The sequence below is a fragment of the Brienomyrus brachyistius genome, unplaced genomic scaffold, assembly GCF_023856365.1.
Source record: "Brienomyrus brachyistius isolate T26 unplaced genomic scaffold, BBRACH_0.4 scaffold42, whole genome shotgun sequence".
NCBI classification, from domain to species: Eukaryota; Metazoa; Chordata; class Actinopteri; order Osteoglossiformes; family Mormyridae; genus Brienomyrus; species Brienomyrus brachyistius.
Window position 1 is genome coordinate 1437530 of NW_026042317.1, and position 17700 is coordinate 1455229.

The 17700-nt window shown below is 43.8% G+C and overlaps 1 pseudogene; it reads right to left on the reverse strand.

Annotated features, from left to right (window-relative positions):
- The window catches only part of LOC125722823 (NACHT, LRR and PYD domains-containing protein 12-like), a 164518-nt pseudogene that overhangs the window by 13050 nt on the left and 133768 nt on the right, over window positions 1-17700 (reverse strand).

Here is a 17700-nt window from a genome sequence, read left to right on the forward strand (position 1 = left end):
GAATGAGGCCACAGCCTCTCTCAGCTCCTGCAGCTCCTTCTCTCTCATCTGAATTCTCTGCTGAAATTCCCTCTGTGTTTCACCCATTTATTTCTATAGATAGGAAAAAAGATGACAAAACAAGTTTTTTTCATTAGCTGAGATCACATTCATTTATCATCCTGTCCAGGGTGGACCCCAGCCTTGGGCCCTATGCTGCCTGGGAAAGGCTCCAGGCACTCCCCCTGACCCTGACCTGGATTACCGGCTAGGAGATGGATGGATGGATGGATGGATGGATGGATGGATATTCATTAATGCTTTATTGACTGTAGGTAGGATTCAATGGACATAGACCCTTTGGTCCTGTTTCCACCTGGTATGCGTCCTGGGTGATCCAATCACAAATGGACAGCGCTAATTACCCAGGACGCATTGAAGATGCATTGAGATCCGATCACTCAACCCACATTAGGAGGTGGTCTGGGCTGCATATGGCCACATTCTTATAGCAATGTGAAGGCGAATGTGTCCTGGGCTGCACTGCAGGACCAGCTACTCAACTGGCGTCCTATTAGATTGATGTCAGATCGCATGTCAGTTGATAATGGGCCACTGTGTATAAACTGCACTGTGAACAACAATAATGCATCTTTTCTCCTGCAACCCTAAAAACTCTGAATCCGCTGGGAAGTTGGTTTAATATTGGACTGTTTGACCCATTCATATGGAAACTGTGTCAAAGTCTGCATCACTGATGTTCCACGCAAATTCAGAAAGGAAAATGTGTAAAATGGGATTCATTAAAGATTCTTCAGAATTTGAACATATCATATATTTAATGTGCATGTTGGGGTGCAGCCTGGTGCAGGCAGGGAAACAAGGTGAGGATCCACTTAAAAGCTCCAAGACAAAGGGAATTAAGGAGACTGAACCAAACTGGAAAGACACACAATAAAGGAACAATAAGGGGTCAAAACTCACCAGGGAAAAAGTAGGTAAGAAAATGACACGTAGACTAACAGAGGGAATGGGGCAGCTAGTGATGTTAAGCTTGACAATAAAAAAGTGATTCACTACATTCTGAAGCACAGCTTCAGTTTCCTTCGTTCCACCCTGAACACGTGACCATGGTCATCTGAAGCTTCATTCTACACTCAACCATGTGACTGCTTTGGAAACTGAAAATGTGGCACAATCCTCATTACCGGTTTCAAACCTGTTGTACAGCACATATTTCGGCGTACACACACACTGCAGCGTAAGTTTTAATCATCATAATAATTTAATAATAATTCATTTTCAATATAAATTTAATAATAATAATAATTATTATTATTAGTCATTATTGTGTCCAAGGTTCAGTTTAATTGTATGAATACATAATATCAGATTTGGGTGAGGGTATTACCCAATAATCTGTATAATTTTCCCAGTATAGAGACCAAGAAACAAATGAATGATGAGGCTTTGGTCAATATGCACAACCCTTCACCATAGTGGATAACGCAGGATTTAGGGAGGTTGTGGGGATCCTGGATCCAACCTACATTCTCCCATCCAGGCAAACATGAAAGGGTTTGGTGACAGAAACATTTAAGATAGAAAAAGAGAAACAAAGGAAGAGGTGAGAAAGGCCAAAGCAGTAAGACTAACATCTGACATGTGGACATTCATACATATGGAAGCTTATTTAGCAGTCAAATGCCATTTTATAAATGATAAGACTGAGCTGTCGACCATATTATTGGGAGCAGGAAAATTCCCAGAGTCTCATTCTGCAGAAAACATGGCTGCAGGCGAGGCAGCCTGATGGAGGAGTGGGGAATACAGAATAAAGTCCGATGGCTCACACTGACGCTGCACAAAATGTGATTGTCTGTGTCAGACACACAACCTGCATTGCAGGTTTCTGTAGCCAATCTAATGCTCAGGCTGCTGTAGCGAAATAACATAGACAGATGTGAGACAATTAACCAATAACAACAGTGCAGGGAAAACAGGCAACAAGTGCAGTAACTTATATTAATGAACACAAGACTAGGGAAACTCCCACAAACACTGAAAGCAAGAAACACACACAAGGAATTCAATACTTAGAAAGTACAGAAACATGTGGAACATAATAAAACAAGGCACAAGCTTCACAAGCAGAACAGAGAACTAACAAACACTGGGAAGAATTGAAAACCAATAATTAAATGAAAGAGGTGAGGTTGGTTACTGACCTGCCTCAAACCCATAACCAGCTGGTCCCAGCCTCTGTGTCACACACTCATCCCATTGTGTCAAATGCAGCCATGTGGGGAAAAGGAAGAACACACTAGGACCAAAGACGATGAGAGGACAAAGGGGATGGACAGCGATGGCTGCTGGCCACACGGGGAAGAGACAGAAGGACAGGCACTGAGACGAAGCTTCATTATTTATGTCAAAGCTGCTCCACGCGTTATTAATATTAGTGAAATGTGCCGGTAAAAATGACATGAAGGTAAAATTAAAGCATGTAGGTAAGAATGTGTGTTCAGTAGCCAAGCAAATGGATGTGTGAATAGAAACATATAATAACAGTGTAATTGTTTATGTAGTTTTATATTGGGCTGTCCGGGGGCTTGAATTCCTGGTTAGATATTCAGTCCCACTCCAGCCCTGACTACTTTTACTTCATTTGTTCCAAGTCAGACATAATTCAGCATATCAAACAAAACAATGAACCTCTTTGTTAATATTTTCATAAATTTTGAGCTTCACTGGTTATCATTGAAAGCCAAAATATTATCCTATGGCAACCAACACAATGCATTAAAGGCTGAGCCCTTTAACCTTGAATAGAAAAGTATTAATCTACGTACATCTTAGTACCGAAAGACCTTTTATAACATGTACATTTGTACTGTGTTGATGTAGGTAAGGTAAGGTAAGGTAAGGTAAGGTAAGGTAAGGTAAGGTAAGGTACGGAGGTAAGGTAAGGTAAGGTAAGGTAAGGTAAGGTACGGAGGTAAGGAGCACACACTGAGTACAGTGCCTTACCGCACCCACCACACGACGAACCACCTCAGGGATGAGAACCTGAGTGCAGCCGTGCAGTGGGTGACACCTCAGCACCACACCAGTCCCAGTGGAACAGTGTGAGTTTTATCCGGTGGCTGCAGTGCCAATCCTGCAAAACACCTCCTGATGCAGTATAAATATGCATGTGGATAATGTGAAAAGTTAAACTTTATTGTGAAAATAATATTTTATAATAATGATTGTCTAATGAAAATCGCAACATTATTACGAAACAATAAATTGTAAAATTTAAAAATTATACATAGAAGACAAGTGTTATTATGAAATATAATTTAATGAAATTTATGAAATTTTATGAAATTATTTAAAAATAAAAGGATACATTATTGAAATATTTATCATTTTATTTATATTTTTTGATATACTTATTATTTTATTTTGAGTGTCATGGCGTCCCGTACAAACATCTTCGGCGGGCACGGCCTTACTGTACTGTGGCTCTAGTGAGTTCTTCTGTACTATGAAGGGTTACTGGCTTCTCGGGGTAACTTGTCGGATGTAAGGTACCACAGTTTAAATGGACTTCATATTCGTTTACTTACGTTTTGTCCAGTCTACCTTAAATCCGACAAGCTAGTAACCCCGCTAGTAAGACCGGACAAGTAGGTCATGACAACTTTACCGAACCAGACTTGATCTGAGTGTTTCGTAGCAATTACACTAACAAGTGTTAAGACAAAATCCATTTATTTAAAATTAACTTTTAGATAATAACAATAATTGATACTTTCACTGATCCCTTTGGGGAAATTCTTTTAGATAGAAAGGGGAAATTCTTTTAAATTAGCCTGACCTGTATCTCCGCCCTTCCTGTAGCAGCTGAGACTGTATCATGGCCTCTGTGTTCATCCATCGTAGAGAGATAACAGATACACTGCTGGTCGGTACGGCAGTAGACCTCCAGGGGTTTGTCATGGTGGGAACAGACCTTGTCCTTCAGATGGCCGATGGCATCAATGAGCTTGTGCTGTTTTGCATGGTGGAGTTTATTGTGAAGCTGCAGGTCAGTTTCACAGTAGGAGGCCAGACACACCAGGCAGGACTTGACAGCTTTGTGTTTTCTCCCAGTGCAGACGTCACACGCCACATCTCCAGGTCCAGCATACTGGTCAGCAGGAGCAGCTGCTTGTAGTCCAGTCTTCTTCAGTTTCTCCACCACTTCAGCCAGCATGGTGTTTCTGCCCAGAACAGGTCTGGGTATGAAGGTCTGTCTGCACTGGGGGCAGCTGTAAACTCCAACATGATCTTCCTGATCCCAGCAGCTCTTTGTGCAGCTCATACAGTAACTGTGTCCACAGGGAATAGTTACTGGATCCTTTAGTAGATCTAGACAGATTGCACAACTTAACTCATTTACATCCACTGCAACTCTGGCTTCTGCCATTTTACCACGCACACTGATAGGATTCAGTCTCGTTTTCTCTCACAGTCGTCTGTGTGTGACAGTGGGAGGAACTTCCTGCTTCTCAGACTGCAGCAGGTGTGGTTTTGGACTGAGACCAGACTGAGAAGAGCAGACTGGGCAAACAGTGGAGCTGCAGTTTATGAACAAAATAGTACATTATACAAACTGTACCCAAAGCGAACATTTATTTATCTTTTATGAGAATAACAGTTACTGACATTGTTTTTCTGTAAACAAACTATAATCCTACTCTTTGATTTTGTGCAGTAGATAGAAATTAGGTATGAAGATATAAGAGAGCAGATCTACTGAGAATGAATTTCTGTGTCGGTTTAGAATCACGTTTGGGATCATGTGGTTTCAGGTGAAACATGCAGGGATGTGCAGTTATAGACAGACTGTGTCAGGATTAGACAGAACAAGCTTTGACAAGTGCTGTCAATGCACAGATTTGTTTTTTTACATTATTCTATATACAATATTCATGAAAATATATGTCATCTCTTCCTTTTCTTTCTGTGTGTTTGTGCAGGGAGTGTATTTATGTTAGGAAGGACAGTCAAGTTCAGAGTGATCATTTTAATCATCCAAAATAATTCCATACTCTAATAATGAAAATTGAACACTACTCTTATATTTAAGCCAAAAGTTAATGGACCAGCTTCAGCCATCCCCAGGAACAGAAAGATCATATATCAAAAAAGTATCCAACAAATTCCAATAACTGCAGTACAGGGTTATGGGACACACACATCACAGGAAGCACAGGGCACAAGGCAGAGACACCCTGGATGGGATGCCAGTCCATCACAGGGCAAACACTCACTCACATGCTGAGGACAATCAAGAGACACTAATTCACCAAACTGCATGATCTTGGACAGCATGAGGAAACCTGAGGAAACCCACAGGAACACGGGGAGAACATGCAAGCTGTATATGCAGAACCAGGAGTGGGAACCACACCCACAAGCCTGGAGGTGTGAAGTGAGAGCAGCTGGTCTGAAGTCCTGAAGGGAGCTGGAGCGCCATTTAACAATGCAAAACAACGCAATATAACAATGCAAACATGCCGCTGTCAAGGTGCTGCCTGGGCACTAGTGCAGCTAGGCTGGTATTTCTGGGCTCCACAGACATCACTGGTGGTTGGTGTCGTGGTCACCGGGGTGAAAGACTCGTGCAGCAGGTGTTTCTCAGACAACAAACAGGGACTTACTGGCATCAGGATGGGAGGCTATGGAACCGGCAACACGTAAGGCACAACATCAGTGATCGAACTGGGGAACACAGGACCAGGAAGCACTTAAATGGAGGACTAATGATGGAAGAGACTGGAGACAGCTGGGAGTGTTTAACACGAGGGCTGGAACGAGACGTGAGACCAACAAGCAGCAAACATGGCCTGTTAGAGCCACGTCAGGGAGGAGGCGGGACATTTAATTACATTTTTATATAGTGCCTCACAGAGTCGTCCCAAGGCACTTTACATAGATGTGTAGTCATACATTACAACATCATCCATCCATCCATCCATTTTCCAAACCGCTTATCCTATTGGGTCGCGGGGGGTCCGGAGCCTATCCCGGAATCAATGGGCACGAGGCAGGGAACAACCCAGGATGGGGGGCCAGCCCATCGCAGGGCACACTCACACACCATTCACTCACACATGCACACCTATGGGCAATTCAGCAACTCCAATTAGCCTCAGCATGTTTTTGGACTGTGGGGGGAAACCGGAGTACCCGGAGGAAACCCCACGACGACACGGGGAGAACATGCAAACTCCGCACACATGTGACCCAGGCGGAGACTCGAACCCGGGTCCCAGAGGTGTGAGGCGACAGTGCTAACCACTGCAGCACCACGCCGCCCTTACAACATCATTAAAGACAGTAATATACAACGGGAAAAAGGAAAGAAAGATATTAAATAAAGAAAGCCAGATGACAACGGAGGAGAGGAACCAAAAAACCCCTAGTAAGGAGAAAAAAAGACCTCTGGGAGCACATGGACAACTGGCTGCCCAACCCCCCCGGCAGACTAATATTACTGAGAACAGAAAAGAGTGGAGCTGCTTGCTAAAGGCCAGGTGTGAGGTGTGATTAAAGTCTGTCAATAAGCCTGTTCTCCACACTGGCCTGTGTAGGGTGACACTCAAGGCTGCACCCAGGATGACACAGTTAGCAGGTCCAATTCGCAGTGTCACCCCTCCATGGGACAGAACCAGGACTCCAGCTGAGATGGTGCCCCCCCCGGGCAGCACCTGGAAATGTGGGGAGGCAGAGAGCATGGATGGTCAGAACATGCGTTGACACATAAATGGACAAGCATATTGGATAAGAATGGCATTGCTTAATGTGACAGTACCCCCCCCCCCCCCCCAACCCACCAAAAGCATGCGCTCCGGCCATGAAGTCCAAGGGGGTTAGACAACAGGGATGGAACCAGACTAGACTCTGGACTAGACAGGGGATGACAGAACAGATGGTAGACAGGACAAGACCAGACAAGACTAGACAGATCACTAGACAGACAGCAACACCAGACATAAGAGCAGTTGCAGGACATCAAGAACAGGGGCACAGGATGCAGAAGACAAGGAGAGATACAGGTGGGACAGAGCAACAAGACAAACACTGAGGCACAAAAAGGAATAACATGGGGCATCCAGGGAAGCCAGGTGAAGATTCGGGGCTGGGGACCCTCCTAGGGTCCTTTCCAGGTGAGGCTGAACTCCGCCAAAACACAGGACCAGAGGGTCTGGGAGGGCCAGCAGGGCCGGAGGACATGAGGGGTTGGCAGGCGATGAGAGAACCGCAGAACAGTAGAGCAGCAAGGAGACAACAGGACAGGAACAGGAAGATGACAAGGGACATACAGGGCAAGAACAGAGACTGGCAAACCCTCTCTGGGAGATAGACATTCTGCCTGCCGCTTTCTTGGGCTCCTGTTGATACTGGTGACCAGAAACTGGGACCAGAGTAACCGGAGTCTGGGATGAAGGAGGGACCACGTATCAGGACCCAGGGCACTCTAGCAGGACATCCTCTGGATCCATTTTCTCTGGGCTGGTGGCAGCCTGCAGGCATGTGCCGGTGGGACGTCAGGATAGAAAGTGGGCACCAGCTGGACGTCAGGAGATGAGGTGGGCACCGGCTGGACGTCTGGGGACATTGAGGTGGGTGCTGGCCAGGCATCAGGGGACAGAGAGGTGGACGCTGGCCGGACATTATGGAGCATTGTGGCAGGTGTCGGCTGGTTACCAGGGAACCGTGTCAGATTCTATGAGAAGCCTAGAGGCAACCAAGGCCTCACCTGTGTTGGACACTGTGGGTGCGGCCTGAGCCTCCCTCTCTGGGCCGGGAGCCTTAAGTGCGGATGTAACGACTGCAACGGCTGGCTCTCCTGGGCCAGATACTGTAGATGCAGTGTCTTTCAATCACGAGTGCGCTTCCCTAACCATTACGTCACCACTGCTCACTACTATGTGTACTATTAAAAGAGGCAGTAGTGTCTTGTCCAGCCAGCTGACAAAACGTTTCCACATTTAATTGGAATGAAGGACAGTAGGAAACATCTGTATTGTGTGCAGACTTCCAATAAAACCATGTTGAAGCAAAGTCCGACCTCTACTGTGGTCCAGCACTCTGACAACCTAGAACTAGGAGTGAAGCCTGTTCTTCTGTGCTGGAGAGCTTTGGGGAGCCAGCATTCACATCCGCAACGAGCAGGAGGACCACAGTAAATCCCGGAGAAGCATCATGTTGTCAGACTTCAAGTGACAATGAGGACGCAGGTCGCCCTACGGCAAACGACATGGAGACGGCGGGCTCCTTTTCTCCAGAGCACCCCACCTCTGCGGGGTTCAGCACACTCACTCCATTCCAGAGGGCCCTGAGGATCTCCACTATAGCTGTCACACCCTCCACTTGGGAGTCCGGGGAGAGGGCGGCTATGCCCTCCGTCAGAGATGGGCCATTCTCTCTGGGGAAAGATGTACTGCGGCCTGAACCAGCGACATTAGGTATGCTTGACACAAGCAGCAGTGATCGGCTGTAGGGACCTGGGGAATCTACTGGGGCTTGTCGAGTTCCGTCATTCTGTTGGGTGCCAGGATGAACGACTCTGGGAGCAGGTGTTGTCAGACAATAAACTGGGATTTATGGGATCAAGATGGGAGGCTAGGGAACAAGCAACATGGAGGGCACCACATCAATGGCGAACACAGGGCCAGGAAGCACTTATACAGGAATAACAAGGGAACAGACTGGAAGTAGCTGGGAGTGTTTAACATGAGGGATGGAACGAGACGCGAGACCAACGAGCAGCAGGCATGGCTTATTAGAGCCACGTCAGGGAGGTGGCAGGACATGACGTTTGGGGCTATGGTTAGGGTTAGGATTAGGGTTAGGTTCAGAGTAAAGTGTTTGTGGCAGAGAGCGGTCAGTAGTACAAGGACACGACTATGCCACCTGGGGAATTTCACCACAGGAAAAATTACTCTAAATTAAGAGCACACAAGTTCATTTACCGAATGGAGCTGGAGACGTGTTTGTACTATTAACAGGTTGTTCAAAATATAAAACAAAGAAACAAGACAAGCGCTTTAGCATCAACGACCTTAAAAAATTAACCAGCAATCAGCCTTTGGCCACTGGCTAACAAAACCCAAGCAAGAAACAGGTGTCCGGTGAAGTTGATCAAAAAGGGGAATGGAGTCCCCTAAACACACACACACACACACACACACACACACACACCTGTGCCCCACCACACTGATCCCCACACAAATATACTGCACACGGTGAAAGTGTGAACACCACCACCCCAGACCAATCAAATCTTAGTCAGCCAGATCAATAGAGGCAGCCACTGGTATACAAATAAACGGAAAACAAAAAGAAAATACCCCAATCTAACCAAGAATCTGAGTGTTGAAATCTATGAAGAGTGCAAACAATGAGTAGCAGAATACAGGCTGTCCCTCTGTATCAGTCCCATACAGAAAGAAAGGGCGGCCCAAAGTCTGTTAAGTCGCAGAACTAGGGAATGAAACAGCTCCAAATGCAGGAAAAGGTGCGGCGATCCTTGTCCAAGGTTGCAGTGTTGATGTGCTGCCACCTTCTGGGAAAACGATGAACTGATTTTGAGATTAAGAACATGTATGGTTTTCTGGTGGGTGGCATGCTGGTGCAGTGGTCAGCACTGTTGCCTCACACCTCTGGGACCCAGGTTCGAGTCTCCGCCTGGGTCACATGTGTGCGGAGTTTGCATGTTCTCCCCATGTCGTCGTGGGGATTCTTCCGGGTACTCCGGTTTCCCCCCACAGTCCAAAAACATGCTGAGGCTAATTGGAGTTGCTAAATTGCCCGTAGGAGTGCATGTGTGAGTGAATGGTGTGTGAGTGTGCCCTGCGATGGGCTGGCCCCCCATCCTGGGTTGTTCCCTGCTTCGTGCCCATTGCTTCCGGGATAGGCTCCAGACCCCCGTGACCCAGTAGGATAAGCGGTTTGGAAAATGGATAGTTGGATGGAAGAAGGTAAGTGATCTACTAGAGGTTGTAAAGCTCTTTAGAGAAAGTGTTGTGAAAAATTCTGGTGAGGAGCTTCACTTCAAAATGGACCTCAGTGAGGCCAGGGCAGAGACAGGTTTGTCCATAACACTTTACAATACTGGTCAACAAATAAGCATATATTAATAAATGAATGCCAAAGTAACCATGAGTTAATGCATTTATTAACAATGTACACATCAGTAAATCCTGAAGCATGCCCCTTAACACCCAATGAAGTCATACAAGATTAAGCATTACTTAATGTCTTTCTTACCTACTAACACATTTCTGACAAAAAAAATTAATTAAGTAGTAATTAATACAATATTGTCTATTGCTCTGTTGTTTTACCTAAAGATGGTGGTGGTGGCCTAGTGGTAGGATACTCGCCGCTGGGCTAACAGGTGATGGTGGGTTTGAAACCTATGTCCAGCACTACCACCATTGGGTCCCTGAACAAGACCCTTAACCCCAAGTGGCTCCAGCCAGACTGTCCCCTGTAGTTAGGAAATAGGAATCATTTGGGATAAAAGCATCTGTTAAATGCTGCATATGTAACCGAATGAATGTAAACCTAAAGACGGTGCCCTAAGCTGGTGATTTCCAGGGAGATTTTCTGCAGACATGTTCTCCCCGTGTCGTCATGGGGTGTCCTCCGGGTACTCCAGTTTCCCCCCACAGTCCAAAGACATGCTGAGGCTAACTGGAGTTACTAAATTGCCCGTAGGAGTGCAAGTGTGAGTGAATGGTGTGTGAGTGTGCCCTGCGATGGGCTGGCCCCCTGTCCTGGGTTGTTCCCTGCCTCGTGCCCATTGCTTCCGGGATAGGCTCCAGACCCCCGTGACCCAGAAGGATAAGCAGTTTGGAAAATGGATGGATTTTCTGCAGATATCATACCTTAAGCCTTTGTGAGGGTGCAGAGCAGCTTTGATGTGTTAGTACAGGAAGATACTTGGTACTCAGCCCTTAACGGTTCCACATCAGCTACATGGAAAGGCACAAAAACAAAGGTCTTGGAGCAGTTCTGTACAGAAACGTCTGCTTTAAGTCAAACTATAGTCAACTGCCACCAACACAAAAAACAGGCAGTTTTGGCTTCTCATTCACATACCCATGATCTAGATTGCTACATTCTCTGTTACACATATTTTACTTTTAATTACATACTTACTTCATCAATTAGTTAATAATGATGTGCCCCATCAAGTAAAGTCATGAAATTATCATTAATTAACAAACTATCAATTATTGTTGGTATGGGTCATTAAGTAACTGGAAATAGGCAAACTTTTATTAAGCATACTTAGTTCACTCAAGGATAAATTCATAATAAAATGTCTTACCAAAAAATGAAATGACGCAAACATATATGCATGTCATTAACCAACATGTAGAGATCACATTCCCTTACCACTGTACATCGTACATTTTACACGTCAATAAAAACTTTCACAAAGATTTTTTTCTTTATTGGAGGGTAGAAATTACATTAATGTTTTGCTGAAAACAAACAACAAGCAAAAGGAATGAAATTGTCCATATTACACTCTAGAAATTACCTTAAGTTTTCTGCTGCAAAGAACCAGCAAAAAAAAGACAGGGATCAAACAAAGAACATCAAGTGTCTTGAAAAAGCAATTTTTTTTTCTTAAAATAGACTCAAAATGAGAAGAGACACTTTTTCGTTAAAGTCAGGGCGGCCCGTGGCATAGGCAATATAGGCAAATGCTAAGGGCGACATCCATCCAGGGGGCGCCACAAACGGAAGAAAAAAAGTGTAACATTCCACTATTCTTAAAGCTAGTTGGTATTAATGTCTTAATATGAAAAGAACAAGTCCACATGAATTTACCTGCTTAGCAAAGCCTATTACATAGTAATAATAATAATAATAATAATAATAATAATAATAATAATAATAATAATAATAATAATAATAATAATTATAATAATAGGGCGGCATGGTGGTGCAGTGGTTAGCACTGTCGCCTCACACCTCTGGGACCCGGGTTCGAGTCTCCGCCTAGGTCACATGTGTGCAGAGTTTGCATGTTCTCCCCATGTCATCGTGGGGTTTCCTCCGGGTACTCCGGTTTCCCCCCACAGTCCAAAAACATGCTGAGGCTCATTGGAGTTGCTGAATTGCCCATAGGTGTGCATGTGTGAGTGAATGGTGTGTGAGTGTGCCCTGCGATGGGCTGGCCCCCCATCCTGGGTTGTTCCCTGCCTCGTGCCCATTGATTCCGGGATAGGCTCCGGACCCCCCGCGACCCAATAGGATAGAGCGGTTTGGAAAATGGATGGATGGATGGATGGATAATAATAATAATAATAATAATAATAATAATAATAATAATAATAATAATAATAATAATAATAATAATAATAATAATAATGATGATGATGGGGCGGCATGGTGGTGCAGTGGTTAGCACTGTTGCCTCACACTTCTGGGACCCGGGTTCGAGTCTCCGCCTGGGTCACATGTGTGTGGAGTTTGCATGTTCTCCCCATGTCATCGTGGGGTTTCCCCCCACAGTCCAAAAACATGCTGAGGCTAATTGGACTTGCTAAATTGCCCGGAGGAATGCATGTGTGTGTGAATGGTGTGTGAGTGTGCCCTGCGATGGGCTGGCCCCCCATGCTGGGTTGTTCCCTGCCTCGTGCCCATTGCTTCCAGGATAGGCTCCAGACCCCCGTGACCCAGTAGGATAAGCGGTTTGGAAAATGGATGGATGGATGGATGATGATGATGACGATGATGATGATGATACGTAACTTTCCTATGAGGCCACCGCGGCGCCCCCTCCACTTGTAACTCCCCTCAATAACGAACACAAGTTGATCTCTGATCACGGGCATTTATTCACATATCTATCTGGTCAGGCATGCCGTGAGAACTAGATAAAAAAGCACATAAATCATAAAATTAATCAGCAAAAACACAGGCATTCTCCTAAAAATAACCAAAGACAAACAAGAATACAGCTCGCTCACGCCATTAACTTGCAAATTGGACATAAAATCTCATACCTCATTGGCCGTGATAATTCAAGAGGAGTTAAAGAAATAAAACTTATGACTGCAGCTTATACAATAACTCCAATCCCCATGAATATTGACACTTATAAATTAAAACACTTTCTCAGCCTCATAACAAGTCCCGCGCTTACCTGATCGGAACGAAAATGTCACCAGCAAAACTGACCAGACCGCAACTCAAACGCCAGATTAGTTCCTCTATAGAAATACTAGAAAGCTCCTTACAAACGTATGCCTTTAATTATAATTATGTTAATTACTAAATTCTTAATTTAAATCAAATAATGCTGCGGATTCAGTTATGTTTAAATCATTCTTATATTTAAATTAATTAAATAAATGTAAAGCAGCATAACTGATCCTAACAGCAGTTACACTCCTCCATCTGTTAGTTTTTAATTTAGGGCACTGTCTTATTATTTAATTTAGGTTTACATTCATTCGGTTTACATGTGCAGCATTTAACAGACGCTTTTATCCAAAATGACTTCAATTTCTTAACTACTATATAACATGTGGTAACATCATCAAAATCACACTTTAGATAGTTGATTTTTTAAAGACTGAACTGCACTTTAAAGTGTGACAAAGTGCTGCTCTGTACTTCTGTACTACTGGTAGAATCTGGAGGCCATTAGCTGGGAAAGATGAAAAGAATTGAGGTATGAACATTATGTAGTGAAGGCTTTGCAAATAAATCTGCCGATCAGCTGGCTGTCATGACTTTCACAGTCACAAATAATCCATGTTGTTGCACATTTAAAAACGATGTCTATGAATAGATATGAAGGTGATCAAAAGGCTACAAAAAACACTGACAAATCCTGACAATCCCCAGTCATAACAACCACTTTTGAAAGACCAATACATCAAAATGTATTAGAAAAAATATTGTAGGTCAGTGAAAGGTGCCCCACCCCAGTGGTTAAATGACACAGAATTTGATGCGCTCCCCAAAGGTGTGGCCCCAAGTAAAAATACCAAGTTTGGCCTCAAACGACCAAAGAATTGCTGAGATATGTTAATACACAGTGATTGGCGGCATCACCATCAAAATCATTTGAATGCGATGGACAAATCGCTTTGCAAGTCAAAAGTTCCTCAGGTTTCACTTATGAGGCTGGGTACTAAGACTATCTATCCATTCATTTTCTTAACCGCTTGTCCCACTTGGTTGCGGGGGGTCCACGGCCTATCCTGGAAGCAATGGGCACAAGGCAGGGAACAACCCAGGATGGGGGCCCAGCCCATAGCAGGGCACACTCACACACCATGCATTCACACATGCACACCTACAGGCAATTTAGCAAGTCCAATTAGGCTCAGCATGTATTTGGACTGTGGGAGGAAACCGGAGTACCTGGAGGAAACCCCACGACGACATGGGGAGAACATGCAAACTCCACACACATGTGACCCAGGCGGAGACTTGAACCCGGGTCCCAGAGGTGTGAGGCAACAGTGCTGACCACTGCACCACCATGCCGCCCCCCTAGGTCAATCCATTCAACAGTTATTAGCCACAAGGCATGTTTACTTATTGCAACACCACCTAGTGGTGGAATGACACTATTTTTGTTCTTATTCCTCAGAATTGGGCCCCAAGTCCAGTCACCAAATCAATTTTATCCAATCAAAGTTTTGTTGAGATATGGCCACACATCCTGTTCAGTGGCTTTGTCATCAAATTCATTGGATGATAGTCGCCATAGCATCTGACTTTTAGTAATTTTTGGTCACAATCCCTTCTAGATGATGCACCCCAAATTTAATGATGATTTGATCAACAGCCTAGGTTTCCAAAAAACTTTTTTTTCAGAAAAATTCAAAATGACAATATGACAGACTTAATTAATGAGTGCAATCGAAGTTAGACAAGTCATGGCTTTAAACACACCAAAGATCATAATCCCAGGCTTAAGAATTCAGAATTTACATGCAGAAACGTATCTTGAAATTTGACCTGATGGTGTTGCTACAGGAATGAATGGATTAAACCCAAATTTGGTGAGCCAGTATTTTGGATGGGCCTCTGTCAGGGTGCCAAACTACAAAGTAGAAGATTGGACAAAATTTTTGTCCTGTGCAAAATAAGTAGGTTTTCTGAAAAATTCAGAATGACAGAAAATCCAATAAGGAAATTAACGGCAATGGATGAATTTGAATCGGGATGACCAAAGGATTCAGAGGAATGAAAGATCACAAATCTAGGCCAAGGGGTGTTAACATACTTCATATATCAAGTATAATACCCGTAAGAAATGAGTTTATTATAAGAATGTCCGCTAAAGTCAGTTAAAACTGCTTAATTTCATTCTTTTTAGCTTTGCTCTGACTTTAGCTGAGTATTTTGTTCACCCTGGTGCTTGTTGGTAATACCCCAGTGAGTACAGAGCACGCCCCCTCCCCCAAACAGATTCTTCCCAAAAAAATGCGCCAACTTCCTTCACGAGGGAAAGATTTGGGATCCATTTAGCCTTTATTTATTTGTAATAGAGTATAAACGACTCACATATTTTAATTAATTACTTACATTCAGTGCTGTGTGTGGTTGTGCATTGACTTTAATAGGAAGGAGTGTCTGCAGGTTTCCTGCCACACACAGGTACCAGCCCGTGTCCTTCCTCTCCAGTCGCCTCATTGTGACGCTGAGCACTTTATTAACTCTTTCATCACTGAGCTCCACAGGCATCCCATCCAAACTCCCAGAATTCTCTACACAGGAGCCCCTGCCCATCCTACACCACATCATGTCAATGTAAATGTCAGTATAGTGACACTGAATACTGACAGTGTCTCCTTTCATAGGCGTCACCTCCTGTTTGTCCACAAGCTGCCCAGGAGATCCTGAAGACACAAATCAGAAACAAAGGAAGCACTAACGTTTGCATAACAATAAGATATTCTCACTATGATTATGAACCAGTAACAAGATGTTTATATCATCTTTCCGTACATTTTATGCATATCTATCGCTAAGCTATGACATTTGTCATATTACTTATCATACTTAACACGGGAGCAGCATGGTGGCGCAGTGGTTTGCCCTGCTGCCTTACAGCAAGAAGGTCCTGTGTTCAATCCCAAGTCCTTTCTGCGTGGAGTTTGCACGCTCTCCCTCTGTTTGTCTGAGTTTTCACCAGGCGCTGTAGTTTCCTCCCACGGTCCAAAAGCATTCAAGAGGGGTTGAATGGTGAGTCTAAATTGGTCCTGTAGTTGTGTGTGCACCCTGTGGTGTGTTGGTGATTCCCCAGGGTTGGTTCCCACTTGTGCCCAGTGTTCTTGGGATAGGTTCCAGTCCCCAGGCAACCCCAGTTGGAATTAAGTGGCTTCAGAAAATGGAAGGATACTTAACCCCCTGTAGAAGCCCATGTAAACTGATATGGTTACTTTTTCCACGCTACATTTATCATATTGGGAAAAATTTAAATGCATTGCAGCGGCCCTTCTACCTCCGACGAGCTAAAAGGTGTGGCACAAGTCCCCTTATCCTCAGGACACTTTATAACTGTGTCATCAAGAGCATCCTAACTGGATGCGTCGCCGGCTGGTATGATAGCCACACCACCTACCCCAGCAAAGCTCTGCAAGAAGTAGCACGGTGTGGGGAATATCATTATGAGATGAGCTTTCTGTCAGGGTCAGCTCCTGTTGTCCCAGTCTTGCATCCATAGCTTCTGGCTTTGACCTTGAATAGGATAAGTGCTACAGCCAATGGATGGATATTCCATACTTACATGCACTTCACACATTAATGTCAAATGAGAGTATAATTTTCTTTACATGAACTATTAAGTATTAACATGGTCTATATGAGTAATTATGTAACTAATATTAAATAAATTTAAAGAATATATACCATGCAGTGTTGGCCTCCCATCTGCAGGGTAGGCCACATGAATCCCAGCCATAGTCTGTGCCTATGTGTATAGACTTTGCATATCCTGAATATGTCACATTAGACATGGATTGATATCAAGCTTGGTACTTCATGATTAAAGCTAAATCAATAACGTAAAACATTCCCATTTAAATATTCAATTGCTTGGAAAAATTTACCAAAAAATTTTTATTTACCAATTAAACCAGTAGCAATAGCACATAAATCCATTAAATACACAGATTAAGTTTAATTTGGTCTCAGATATTACAAAACCTCATGAATAATACACTGACATTAGGTCTATATATTTGTGTGTTTTTTTTCCCATTAGCCTAGCCTACTTTTTGTCTCTGGGGAAAAGGATACGAATGAACTCGCATGTACGCTAAACATGACTTTATACACAAACACGGAATGTAGTGTCCAGTGTTCAAACTCATTGATTTCAGGTCATTTTCACCTGTTGAAATGATTGAAGACAACAAAAAGATCATTTAAAGCATAAATGCATTTATTTTCTAATTAGATGTCAGCAAAACATTAAACATTTGTATGTAGTAATTGCAAGAAAACAAAACGAAAACAAAATGTACCATTTTAAGTTTCTGGTACTGTGACATAACACTGATATCAGCGCATTTAACAACGTTACACATGACAGGCTAAACTATTCCTTCTAAGCTAGGTATCCTAAACTCAGTACGTCCAAACAAAAGCAAAAACAGAAATACTGTCACAGGTCCAGGGCGGATTGAGAGCGAC